Here is a 13,238-nt window from a genome sequence, read left to right as displayed (position 1 = left end):
TTAATGACTCCAGCCTAAGTGGATGGAAACTTACGACTTCAACTATATGTACCATTTCAAACTGGGAAACGAATTGCACTGTAGTACCCTTCCCTGGTGGTCTAGTGGTTAGGATTCGGCGCTCTCACCGCCCCGCCCGGGTTTGATTCCTGGTCAGGGAACTACTCTTTTGCTACATGTTTACTTGTACAACCTGTCACAATGAATATAGAAGGTTATCGCACATATGTACCAGCTCACACTTGGAACCGATTTGCAATGTTGTACCCTTCCCTGGTGGTCTAGTGGTTAGGATTCGGCGCTCTCACCGCCCGGCCCGGGTTCGATTCCCGGTCAGGGAACTACTCTTTTGCTACATGTTTACTTGTACAACCTGTCACAATGAATATAGAAGGTTATCGCACATATGTACCAGCTCACACTTGGAACCGATTTGCACTGTAGTACCCTTCCCTGGTGGTCTAGTGGTTAGGATTCGGCGCTCTCACCGCCGCGGCCCGGGTTCGATTCCCGGTCAGGGAACTACTCTTTTGCTACATGTTTACTTGTGCAACCTGTCACAATGAATATAGAAGGTTATCGCACATATGTACCAGCTCACACTGGGAACCGATTTGCACTGTAGTACCCTTCCCTGGTGGTCTAGTGGTTAGGCCCGGGTTCGATTCCCGGTCAGGGAACTGCTCTTTTGCTACATGTTTACTTGTGCAACCTGTCACAATGAATATAGAAGGTTATCGCACATATGTACCAGCTCACACTGGAACCAATTTGCACTGTTGTATCCTTCCCTGGTGGTCTAGTGGTTAGGATTCGGCGCTCTCACTGCCGCGGCCCGGGTTCGATTCCCGGTCAGGGAAATAGTCTATGCTCCTTGTTTACTTGTGCAACCTGTCACTATGAATTTAGTAGGTTGTCGCACATATGTACCACTTCAAATTGCAAACCGATTTGCCCTGCAGTGTCCTTCCCAGGTGTTCTAGTGGTGCACCAGACCCTCCTGCAGCAAAGCACCCCCACAACATGATGGTGTTCTTCGGCTTGAAAGCCTCCCCTTTTCCCTCCAAACATAACAATGGTCATTATGGCCAAACAGTTCGATTTTTGTTTCATCAGACCAGAGGACATTTCTCCAAAACTAGGATCTTTGTCCCCAAACTGTAGTATGGCTTTTTTATGGCGGTTTTGGAGCAGTAGCTTCTTCCTTGCTGAGCGGCCTCTCGGGGTATGTCGATATAGGACTCGTTTGCCTGTGGATATAGACCATTTTGTACCTGTTTCCTCCAGCATCTTCACAAGGTCCTTTGCTGTTGTTCTGGGATGGATTTGCACTTTTCGACCCAAAGTACGTTCATCTCTAGGAGAGAGAACGCGTCTCCTTCCTGAGCGGTATGACGCCTGCGTCATACCATGGTGTTTATACTTGCGTACTATTGTTTCTACAGATGAGCGAGGTACCTTCAGGCGTTTGGAAATTGCTCCCAAGGAGGAACCAGACTTGTGGAGGTCTACATTTTTTTCTGAGGTCTTGGCTGATTTCCTTTGCTTTTCCCATGGAGTCAAGCAAAGAGGCACTGAGTTTGAAGGTAGGCCTTGAAATACATCTACAGGTACACCTCCAATTGACTCAAAGGATGTCAATTAGCCTATCAGAAGCTTCTAAAGCCATGACATCATTTTCGGGAATTTTACAAACTGTTTAAAGGCACAGCCAACTTATTGTATGTAAACTTCTGGCCCACTGAATTTGTGATACAGTGAATTATAAGTGAAATAATCCCTCTGTAAACAATTGTTGGAAAAATGACTTGTGTCATGCACAAAGTAGATGTCCTAACCGACTGCCAAAACTATCGTTTGTTAGCAAGAAAAGTCAGTGGAGGGGTTGACAAACAGGTTTTAATGACTCCAGCCTAAGTGGATGGAAACTTACGACTTCAACTATATGTACCATTTCAAACTGGGAAACCGATTTGCACTGCAGTGTCCTTCCCTGGTGGTCTAGTGGTGCACCAGACCCTCCTGCAGCAAAGCACCCCCACAACATGATGGTGTTCTTCGGTCAGGAAAGCCTCCCCTTTTCCCTCCAAACATAACAATGGTCATTATGGCCAAACAGTTCGATTTTTGTTTCATCAGACCAGAGGACATTTCTCCAAAAACTAGGATTTCTTTGTCCCCAAACTGTAGTATGGCCTTCCCTGGTGGTCTTTGGAGCAGTAGCTTCTTCCTTGCTGAGCGGCCCCGGGTTCGATTAGGACCGTTTGCCTGTGGATGTACCATTTTGTACCTGTTTCCTCCAGCATCTTCACAAGGTCCCTGGATGGATTTGCATGACTCCAATATAGAGGTTTCAACTATATGTACCATTTCAAACTGGGAAACGATTTGCACTGTAGTATCCTTCCCTGGTGGTCTAGTGGTTAGGATTCGATTCCCGGTCAGTGAACTGCTCTTTTGCTACATGTTTACGTGTGCAACCTGTCACAATGAATATAGAAGGTTATCGCACATATGTACCAGCTCACACTGGGAACCGATTTGAAATGTTGTACCCTTCCCTGGTGGTCTAGTGCTTAGGATTTGGCGCTCTCACAGCCGCTGCCCGGGTTCGATTCCCGTTCAGGGAACTAATCTTTTGCTACATGTTTACTTGTGCAACCTGTCACAATGAATATAGAAGGTTATCGCACATATGTACCAGCTCACACTGGGAACCGATTTGCACTGTAGTACCCTTCCCTGGTGGTCTAGTGGTTAGGATTCGGCGCTCTCACCGCCGCGACCCGGGTTCGATTCCCGTTCAGGGAACTAGGCTTTTGCTACATGTTTACTTGTGCAACCTGTCACAATGAATATAGGAGGTTATCGCACATATGTACCATCTCACACTGGGAACCGATTTGCACTGCAGTGTCCTTCCCAGGTGTTCTAGTGGTGCACCAGACCCTCCTGCAGCAAAGCACCCCCACAACATGATGGTGTTCTGAGCGGGCTCTCGAGGTATGTCGATATAGGACTCGTTTGCCTGTGGATATAGACCATTTTGTACCTGTTTCCTCCAGCATCTTCACAAGGTCCTTTGCTGTTGTTCTGGGATGGATTTGCACTTTTCGACCCAAAGTACGTTCATCTCTAGGAGAGAGAACGCGTCTCCTTCCTGAGCGGTATGACGCCTGCGCCATACCATGGTGTTTATACTTGCGTACTATTGTTTCTACAGATGAGCGAGGTACCTTCAGGCGTTTGGAAATTGCTCCCAAGGAGGAACCAGACTTGTGGAGGTCTACATTTTTTTCTGAGGTTTTGCCTGATTTCCTTTGCTTTTCCCATGGAGTCAAGCAAAGAGGCACTGAGTTTGAAGGTAGGCCTTGAAATACATCTACAGGTACTCCTCCAATTGACTCAAAGGATGTCAATTAGCCTATCAGAAGCTTCTAAAGCCATGACATCATTTTCGGGAATTTTACAAACTGTTTAAAGGCACAGCCAACTTATTGTATGTAAACTTCTGGCCCACTGAATTTGTGATACAGTGAATTATAAGTGAAATAATCCCAATGTAAACAATTGTTGGAAAAATGACTTGTGTCATGCACAAAGTAGATGTCCTAACCGTCTGCCAAAACGATCGTTTGTTAGCAAGAAATGTGGGGAGGGGTTGACAAACAGGTTTTAATGACTCCAGCCTAAGTGGATGGAAACTTACGACTTCAACTATATGTACCATTTCAAACTGGGAAACGAATTGCACTGTAGTACCCTTCCCTGGTGGTCTAGTGGTTAGGATTTGGCGCTCTCACTAGTGCGGCCCGGGTTCGATTCCCGGTCAGGGAACTACTCTTTTGCTACATGTTTACTTGTACAACCTGTCACAATGAATATAGAAGGTTATCGCACATATGTACCAGCTCACACTTGGAACCGATTTGCACTGTTGTACCCTTCCCTGGTGGTCTAGTGGTTAGGATTCGGCGCTCTCACCGCCGTGGCCCGGGTTCGATTCCCGGTCAGGGAACTACTCTTTTGCTACATCTTTACTTGTACAACCTGTCACAATGAATATAGAAGGTTATCGCACATATGTACCAGCTCACACTGAGAACCAATTTGCACTGTATTATCCTTCCCTGGTGGTCTAGTGGTTAGTATTCGGCGCTCTCACCGCCGCGGCCCGGGTTCGATTCCCGGTCAGGGAAATAGTCTATTGCTCCTTGTTTACTTGTGCAACCTGTCACTATGAATTTAGTAGGTTGTCGCACATATGTACCACTTCAAATTGCAAACCGATTTGCCCTGCAGTGTCCTTCCCAGGTGTTCTAGTGGTGCACCAGACCCTCCTGCAGCAAAGCAACCCCACAACATGATGGTGTTCTTCAGCTTGAAAGCCTCCCCTTTTCCCTCCAAACATAACAATGGTCATTATGGCCAAACAGTTCGATTTTTGTTTCATCAGACCAGAGGACATTTCTCCAAAAACTAGGATCTTTGTCCCCAAACTGTAGTATGGCTTTTTTATGGCGGTTTTGGAGCAGTAGCTTCTTCCTTGCTGAGCGGCCTCTCGGGGTATGTCGATATAGGACTCGTTTGCCTGTGGATATAGACCATTTTGTACCTGTTTCCTCCAGCATCTTCACAAGGTCCTTTGCTGTTGTTCTGGGATGGATTTGCACTTTTCGACCCAAAGTACGTTCATCTCTAGGAGAGAGAACGCGTCTCCTTCCTGAGCGGTATGACGCCTGCCTCATACCATGGTGTTTATACTTGCGTACTATTGTTTCTACAGATGAGCGAGGTACCTTCAGGCGTTTGGAAATTGCTCCCAAGGAGGAACCAGACTTGTGGAGGTCTACATTTTTTTTCTGAGGTCTTGCCTGATTTCCTTTGCTTTTCCCATGGAGTCAAGCAAAGAGGCACTGAGTTTGAAGGTAGGCCTTGAAATACATCTACAGGTACACCTCCAATTGACTCAAAGGATGTCAATTAGCCTATCAGAAGCTTCTAAAGCCATGACATCATTTTCGGGAATTTTACAAACTGTTTAAAGGCACAGCCAACTTATTGTATGTAAACTTCTGGCCCACTGAATTTGTGATACAGTGAATTATAAGTGAAATAATCCCTCTGTAAACAATTGTTGGAAAAATGACTTGTGTCATGCACAAAGTAGATGTCCTAACCGACTGCCAAAACTATCGTTTGTTAGCAAGAAATGTGGGAGGGGTTGACAAACAGGTTTTAATGACTCCAGCCTAAGTGGATGGAAACTTACGACTTCAACTATATGTACCATTTCAAACTGGGAAACGAATTGCACTGTAGTACCCTTCCCTGGTGGTCTAGTGGTTAGGATTCGGCGCTCTCACTGCCCCGTCCCGGGTTTGATTCCTGGTCAGGGAACTACTCTTTTGCTACATGTTTACTTGTACAACCTGTCACAATGAATATAGAAGGTTATCGCACATATGTACCAGCTCACACTTGGAACCGATTTGCACTGTCGTACCCTTCCCTGGTGGTCTAGTGGTTAGGATTCGGCGCTCTCACCGCCGCGGCCCGGGTTCGATTCCCGGTCAGGGAACTACTCTATTGCTACATGTTTACTTGTACAACCTGTCACAATGAATATAGAAGGTTATCGCACATATGTACCAGCTCACACTTGGAACCGATTTGCACTGTAGTACCCTTCCCTGGTGGTCTAGTGGTTAGGATTCGGCGCTCTCACCGCCGCGGCCCGGGTTCGATTCCCGGTCAGGGAACTACTCTTTTGCTACATGTTTACTTGTGCAACCTGTCACAATGAATATAGAAGGTTATCGCACATATGTACCAGCTCACACTGGGAACCGATTTGCACTGTAGTACCCTTCCCTGGTGGTCTAGTGGTTAGGATTCGATTCCCGGTCAGGGAACTGCTCTTTTGCTACATGTTTACGTGTGCAACCTGTCACAATGAATATAGAAGGTTATCGCACATATGTACCAGCTCACACTGGGAACCAATTTGCACTGTTGTACCCTTCCCTGGTGGTCTAGTGTTAGGATTCGGCGCTCTCACTGCCGCGGCCCGGGTTCGATTCCCGGTCAGAGAACTAATCTTTTGCTACATGTTTACTTGTACAACCTGTCACAATGAATATAGAAGGTTATCGCACATATGTACCAGCTCACACTGAGAACCGATTTGCACTGTATTATCCTTCCCTGGTGATCTAATGTTTAGGATTCGGCGCTCTCACCGTCGCGGCCCAGGTTCGATTCCCCGTCAGGGAAATAGTCTATGCTCCTTGTTTACTTGTGCAACCTGTCACTATGAATTTAGTACGTTGTCGCACATATGTACCACTTCAAATTGCAAACCGATTTGCCCTGCAGTGTCCTTCCCAGGTGTTCTAGTGGTGCACCAGACCCTCCTGCAGCAAAGCACCCCCACAACATGATGGTGTTCTTCGGCTTGAAAGCCTCCCCCTTTTCCCTCCAAACATAACAATGGTCATTATGGCCAAACAGTTCGATTTTTGTTTCATCAGACCAGAGGACATTTCTCCAAAAACTAGGATCTTTGTCCCCAAACTGTAGTATGGCTTTTTTATGGCGGTTTTGGAGCAGTAGCTTTTTCCTTGCTGAGCGACCTCTCGGGGTATGTCGATATAGGACTTGTTTGCCTGTGGATATAGACCATTTTGTACCTTTTTCCTCCAGCATCTTCACAAGGTCCTTTGCTGTTGTTCTGGGATGGATTTGCACTTTTCGACCCAAAGTACGTTCATCTCTAGGAGAGAGAACGCGTCTCCTTCCTGAGCGGTATGACGCCTGCGTCATACCATGCTGTTTATACTTGCGTACTATTGTTTCTACAGATGAGCGAAGTACCTTCAGGCGTTTGGAAATTGCTCCCAAGGAGGAACCAGACTTGTGGAGGTCTACATTTTTTTCGATTTTTGTTTCATCAGACCAGAGGACATTTCTCCAAAAACTAGGATCTTTGTCCCCAAACTGTAGTATGGCTTTTTTATGGCGGTTTTGGAGCAGTAGCTTCTTCCTTGCTGAGCGGCCTCTCGGGGTATGTCGATATAGGACTCGTTTGCCTGTGGATATAGACCATTTTGTACCTGTTTCCTCCAGCATCTTCACAAGGTCCTTTGCTGTTGTTCTGGGATGGATTTGCACTTTTCGACCCAAAGTACGTTCATCTCTAGGAGAGAGAACGCGTCTCCTTCCTGAGCGGTATGACGCCTGCGTGGTCCCATGGTGTTTATACTTGCGTACTATTGTTTCTACAGATGAGCTAGGTACCTTCAGGCGTTTGGAAATTGCTCCCAAGGAGGAACCAGACTTGTGGAGGTCTACATTTTTTCTGAGGTCTTGGCTGATTTCCTATGCTTTTCCCATGGAGTCAAGCAAAGAGGCACTGAGTTTGAAGGTAGACCTTGAAATACATCTACAGTTACACCTCCAATTGACTCAAAGGATGTCAATAAGCCTATCAGAAGCTTCTAAAGCCATGACATCATTTTCGGGAATTTTACAAACTGTTTAAAGGCACAGCCAACTTTGTGTATGTAAACTTCTGGCCCACTGAATTTGTGATACAGTGAATTATTAGTGAAATAATCCCTCTGTAAACAATTGTTGGAAAAATTACTTGTGTCATGCACAAAGTAGATGTCCTAACCGACTGCCAAAACTATCGTTTGTTAGCAAGAAATGTGTGGAGGGGTTGACAAACAGGTTTTAATGACTCAGCCTAAGTGGATGGAAACTTACGACTTCAACTATATGTACCATTTCAAACTGGGAAACGAATTTGCACAAAGTGGTTAATTCGGCGCTCTCACCGCCGCGGCCCAGGTTTGATTTCCACTGTAGTACCCTTCCTGACTCCCAGTGGATTTCTAGTACCCTTCCCTGGTGGTCTAGTGGTTAGGATTCGGCGCTCTCACCGCCGCGCCCGGGTTTGATTCCTGGTCAGGGAACTACTCTTTTGCTACATGTTTACTTGTACAACCTGTCACAATGAATATAGAAGGTTATCGCACATATGTACCAGCTCACACTTGGAACCGATTTGCACTGTCGTACCCTTCCCTGGTGGTCTAGTGGTTAGGATTCGGCGCTCTCACCGCCGCGGCCCGGGTTCGATTCCCGGTCAGGGAACTACTCTATTGCTACATGTTTACTTGTACAACCTGTCACAATGAATATAGAAGGTTATCGCACATATGTACCAGCTCACACTTGGAACCGATTTGCACTGTAGTACCCTTCCCTGGTGGTCTAGTGGTTAGGATTCGGCGCTCTCACCGCCGCGGCCCGGGTTCGATTCCCGGTCAGGGAACTACTCTTTTGCTACATGTTTACTTGTGCAACCTGTCACAATGAATATAGAAGGTTATCGCACATATGTACCAGCTCACACTGGGAACCGATTTGCACTGTAGTACCCTTCCCTGGTGGTCTAGTGGTTAGGATTCGATTCCCGGTCAGGGAACTGCTCTTTTGCTACATGTTTACGTGTGCAACCTGTCACAATGAATATAGAAGGTTATCGCACATATGTACCAGCTCACACTGGGAACCGATTTGCACTGTTGTACCCTTCCCTGGTGGTCTAGTGGTTAGGATTCGGCGCTCTCACTGCCGCGGCCCGGGTTCGATTCCCGGTCAGGGAACTACTCTTTTGCTACATGTTTACTTGTACAACCTGTCACAATGAATATAGAAGGTTATCGCACATATGTACCAGCTCACACTGAGAACCGATTTGCACTGTATTATCCTTCCCTGGTGGTCTAGTGGTTAGGATTCGGCGCTCTCACCGCCGCGGCCCGGGTTCGATTCCCGGTCAGGGAAATAGTCTATGCTCCTTGTTTACTTGTGCAACCTGTCACTATGAATTTAGTAGGTTGTCGCACATATGTACCACTTCAAATTGCAAACCGATTTGCCCTGCAGTGTCCTTCCCAGGTGTTCTAGTGGTGCACCAGACCCTCCTGCAGCAAAGCACCCCCACAACATGATGGTGTTCTTCGGCTTGAAAGCCTCCCCTTTTCCCTCCAAACATAACAATGGTCATTATGGCCAAACAGTTCGATTTTTGTTTCATCAGACCAGAGGACATTTCTCCAAAAACTAGGATCTTTGTCCCCAAACTGTAGTATGGCTTTTTTATGGCGGTTTTGGAGCAGTAGCTTCTTCCTTGCTGAGCGGCCTCTCGGGGTATGTCGATATAGGACTCGTTTGCCTGTGGATATAGACCATTTTGTACCTGTTTCCTCCAGCATCTTCACAAGGTCCTTTGCTGTTGTTCTGGGATGGATTTGCACTTTTCGACCCAAAGTACGTTCATCTCTAGGAGAGAGAACGCGTCTCCTTCCTGAGCGGTATGACGCCTGCGTGGTCCCATGGTGTTTATACTTGCGTACTATTGTTTCTACAGATGAGCTAGGTACCTTCAGGCGTTTGGAAATTGCTCCCAAGGAGGAACCAGACTTGTGGAGGTCTACATTTTTTTCTGAGGTCTTGGCTGATTTCCTATGCTTTTCCCATGGAGTCAAGCAAAGAGGCACTGAGTTTGAAGGTAGACCTTGAAATACATCTACAGTTACACCTCCAATTGACTCAAAGGATGATCAATAAGCCTATCAGAAGCTTCTAAAGCCATGACATCATTTTCGGGAATTTTACAAACTGTTTAAAGGCACAGCCAACTTTGTGTATGTAAACTTCTGGCCCACTGAATTTGTGATACAGTGAATTATAAGTGAAATAATCCCTCTGTAAACAATTGTTGGAAAAATTACTTGTGTCATGCACAAAGTAGATGTCCTAACCGACTGCCAAAACTATCGTTTGTTAGCAAGAAATGTGTGGAGGGGTTGACAAACAGGTTTTAATGACTCAAGCCTAAGTGGATGGAAACTTACGACTTCAACTATATGTACCATTTCAAACTGGGAAACGAATTGCACTGTAGTACCCTTCCCTGGTGGTCTAGTGGTTAGGATTCGGCGCTCTCTGCCGCGTCCCGGGTTTGATTCCTGGTCAGGGAACTACTCTTTTGCTACATGTTTATGTTCAACCTGTCACAATGAATATAGAAGGTTATCGACATATGTCCCAGCTCACACTGGAACCGATTTGCACTGTAGTACCCTTCCCTGGTGGTCTAGTGGTTAGGATTCGGCGCTCTCACCGCCGCGTCCCGGGTTTGATTCCTGGTCAGGGAACTACTCTTTTGCTACATGTTTACTTGTACAACCTGTCACAATGAATATAGAAGGTTATCGCACATATGTACCAGCTCACACTTGGAACCGATTTGCACTGTAGTACCCTTCCCTGGTGGTCTAGTGGTTAGGATTCGGCGCTCTCACCGCCGCGGCCCGGGTTCGATTCCCGGTCAGGGAACTACTCTTTTGCTACATGTTTACTTGTGCAACCTGTCACAATGAATATAGAAGGTTATCGCACATATGTACCAGCTCACACTGGGAACCGATTTGCACTGTAGTACCCTTCCCTGGTGGTCTAGTGGTTAGGATTCGGCGCAAAAACTAGGTTATTGCAAAAACTAGGATCTTTGTCCCCAAACTGTAGTATGGCTTTTTTATGGCGGTTTTGGAGCAGTAGCTTCTTCCTTGCTGAGCGGCCTCTCGGGGTATGTCGATATAGGACTCGTTTGCCTGTGGATATAGACCATTTTGTACCTGTTTCCTCCAGCATCTTCACAAGGTCCTTTGCTGTTGTTCTGGGATGGATTTGCACTTTTCGACCCAAAGTACGTTCATCTCTAGGAGAGAGAAAGCGTCTCCTTCCTGAGCGGTATGACGCCTGCGTCATACCATGGTGTTTATACTTGCGTACTATTGTTTCTACAGATGAGCGAGGTACCTTCAGGCGTTTGGAAATTGCTCCCAAGGAGGAACCAGACTTGTGGAGGTCTACATTTTTTTCTGAGGTCTTCCCTGATTTCCTTTGCTTTTCCCATGGAGTCAAGCAAAGAGGCACTGAGTTTGAAGGTAGGCCTTGAAATACATCTACAGGTACACCTCCAATTGACTCAAAGGATGTCAATTAGCCTATCAGAAGCTTCTAAAGCCATGACATCATTTTCGGGAATTTTACAAACTGTTTAAAGGCACAGCCAACTTAGTGTATGTAAACTTCTGGCCCACTGAATTTGTGATACAGTGAATTATAAGTGAAATAATCCCTCTGTAAACAATTGTTGGAAAAATTACTTGTGTCATGCACAAAGCAGATGTCCTAACCGACTGCCAAAACTATCGTTTGTTAGCAAAAAATGTGTGGAGGGGTTGACAAACAGGTTTTAATGACTCCAGCCTAAGTGGATGGAAACTTACGACTTCAACTATATGTACCATTTCAAACTGGGAAACGAATTGCACTGTAGTATCCTTCCCTGGTGGTCTAGTGGTTAGGATTCGATTCCCGGTCAGTGAACTGCTCTTTTGCTACATGTTTACGTGTGCAACCTGTCACAATGAATATAGAAGGTTATCGCACATATGTACCAGCTCACACTGGGAACCGATTTGAAATGTTGTACCCTTCCCTGGTGGTCTAGTGCTTAGGATTCGGCGCTCTCACAGCCGCTGCCCGGGTTCGATTCCCGGTCAGGGAACTACTCTTTTGCTACATGTTTACTTGTGCAACCTGTCACAATGAATATAGAAGGTTATCGCACATATGTACCAGCTCACACTGGGAACCGATTTGCACTGTAGTACCCTTCCCTGGTGGTCTAGTGGTTAGGATTCGGCGCTCTCACCGCCGCGACCGGGTTCGATTCCCGTTCAGGGAACTATCTTTGCTACATGTTTACTTGTGCAACCTGTCACAATGAATATAGAAGGTTATCGCACATATGTACCATCTCACACTGGGAACCGATTTGCACTGCAGTGTCCTTCCCAGGTGTTCTAGTGGTGCACCAGACCCTCCTGCAGCAAAGCAAAGCACCCCCACAACATGATGGTGTTCTGAGCGGGCTGGCTCGGTTTTGGAGGTATGTCGATATAGGACTCGTTTGCCTGTGGATATAGACCATTTTGTACCTGTTTCCTCCAGCATCTTCACAAGGTCCTTTGCTGTTGTTCTGGGATGGATTTGCACTTTTCGACCCAAAGTACGTTCATCTCTAGGAGAGAGAACGCGTCTCCTTCCTGAGCGGTATGACGCCTGCGCCATACCATGGTGTTTATACTTGCGTACTATTGTTTCTACAGATGAGCGAGGTACCTTCAGGCGTTTGGAAATTGCTCCCAAGGAGGAACCAGACTTGTGGAGGTCTACATTTTTTTCTGAGGTCTTGCCTGATTTCCTTTGCTTTTCCCATGGAGTCAAGCAAAGAGGCACTGAGTTTGAAGGTAGGCCTTGAAATACATCTACAGGTACACCTCCAATTGACTCAAAGGATGTCAATTAGCCTATCAGAAGCTTCTAAAGCCATGACATCATTTTCGGGAATTTTACAAACTGTTTAAAGGCACAGCCAACTCATTGTATGTAAACTTCTGGCCCACTGAATTTGTGATACAGTGAATTATAAGTGAAATAATCCCAATGTAAACAATTGTTGGAAAAATGACTTGTGTCATGCACAAAGTAGATGTCCTAACCGTCTGCCAAAACTATCGTTTGTTAGCAAGAAATGTGGGGAGGGGTTGACAAACAGGTTTTAATGACTCCAGCCTAAGTGGATGGAAACTTACGACTTCAACTATATGTACCATTTCAAACTGGGAAACGAATTGCACTGTAGTACCCTTCCCTGGTGGTCTAGTGGTTAGGATTCGGCGCTCTCACCCCGCTGGCAATGAATATGGGGTTCGATTTCCGGTCAGGGAACTACTCTTTTGCTACATGTTTACTTGTACAACCTGTCACAATGAATATAGAAGGTTATCGCACATATGTACCAGCTCACACTTGGAACCGATTTGCACTGTAGTACCCTTCCCTGGTGGTCTAGTGGTTAGGATTCGGCGCTCTCACCGCCGCGGCCCGGGTTCGATTCCCGGTCAGGGAACTACTCTTTTGCTACATGTTTACTTGTACAACCTGTCACAATGAATATAGAAGGTTATCGCACATATGTACCAGCTCACACTGAGAACCAATTTGCACTGTATTATCCTTCCCTGGTGGTCTAGTGGTTAGGATTCGGCGCTCTCACCGCCGCGGCCCGGGTTCGATTCCCGGTCAGGGAA

At 46.2% G+C, this 13,238-nt stretch overlaps 10 non-coding genes across 10 annotated transcripts; all 10 read left to right on the top strand.

Moving 5' to 3' along the window:
• Positions 1 to 450: 450 nt before the first annotated feature.
• Positions 451 to 522, top strand: trnae-cuc. Its single transcript has one exon. It is a non-coding gene; the product is annotated as a tRNA-Glu (tRNA).
• Positions 523 to 3,946: 3,424 nt separating this feature from the next.
• Positions 3,947 to 4,018, top strand: trnae-cuc. Its single transcript has one exon. It is a non-coding gene; the product is annotated as a tRNA-Glu (tRNA).
• A 1,491-nt stretch (positions 4,019 to 5,509) lies between these two features.
• Positions 5,510 to 5,581, top strand: trnae-cuc. The gene has a single exon. It is a non-coding gene; the product is annotated as a tRNA-Glu (tRNA).
• A 109-nt stretch (positions 5,582 to 5,690) lies between these two features.
• trnae-cuc lies at positions 5,691 to 5,762 on the top strand. Its single transcript has one exon. It is a non-coding gene; the product is annotated as a tRNA-Glu (tRNA).
• A 2,326-nt stretch (positions 5,763 to 8,088) lies between these two features.
• On the top strand, positions 8,089 to 8,160 carry trnae-cuc. Its single transcript has one exon. It is a non-coding gene; the product is annotated as a tRNA-Glu (tRNA).
• A 109-nt stretch (positions 8,161 to 8,269) lies between these two features.
• On the top strand, positions 8,270 to 8,341 carry trnae-cuc. Its single transcript has one exon. It is a non-coding gene; the product is annotated as a tRNA-Glu (tRNA).
• A 443-nt stretch (positions 8,342 to 8,784) lies between these two features.
• Positions 8,785 to 8,856, top strand: trnae-cuc. Its single transcript has one exon. It is a non-coding gene; the product is annotated as a tRNA-Glu (tRNA).
• Positions 8,857 to 10,341: 1,485 nt separating this feature from the next.
• Positions 10,342 to 10,413, top strand: trnae-cuc. Its single transcript has one exon. It is a non-coding gene; the product is annotated as a tRNA-Glu (tRNA).
• A 2,572-nt stretch (positions 10,414 to 12,985) lies between these two features.
• Positions 12,986 to 13,057, top strand: trnae-cuc. The gene has a single exon. It is a non-coding gene; the product is annotated as a tRNA-Glu (tRNA).
• A 109-nt stretch (positions 13,058 to 13,166) lies between these two features.
• trnae-cuc lies at positions 13,167 to 13,238 on the top strand. The gene has a single exon. It is a non-coding gene; the product is annotated as a tRNA-Glu (tRNA).

The sequence above is a fragment of the Oncorhynchus gorbuscha genome, unplaced genomic scaffold, assembly GCF_021184085.1.
Source record: "Oncorhynchus gorbuscha isolate QuinsamMale2020 ecotype Even-year unplaced genomic scaffold, OgorEven_v1.0 Un_scaffold_2290, whole genome shotgun sequence".
In the NCBI taxonomy this organism is placed as follows: domain Eukaryota; kingdom Metazoa; phylum Chordata; class Actinopteri; order Salmoniformes; family Salmonidae; genus Oncorhynchus; species Oncorhynchus gorbuscha.
This window is presented reverse-complemented; position numbering and strand designations above follow the sequence as displayed.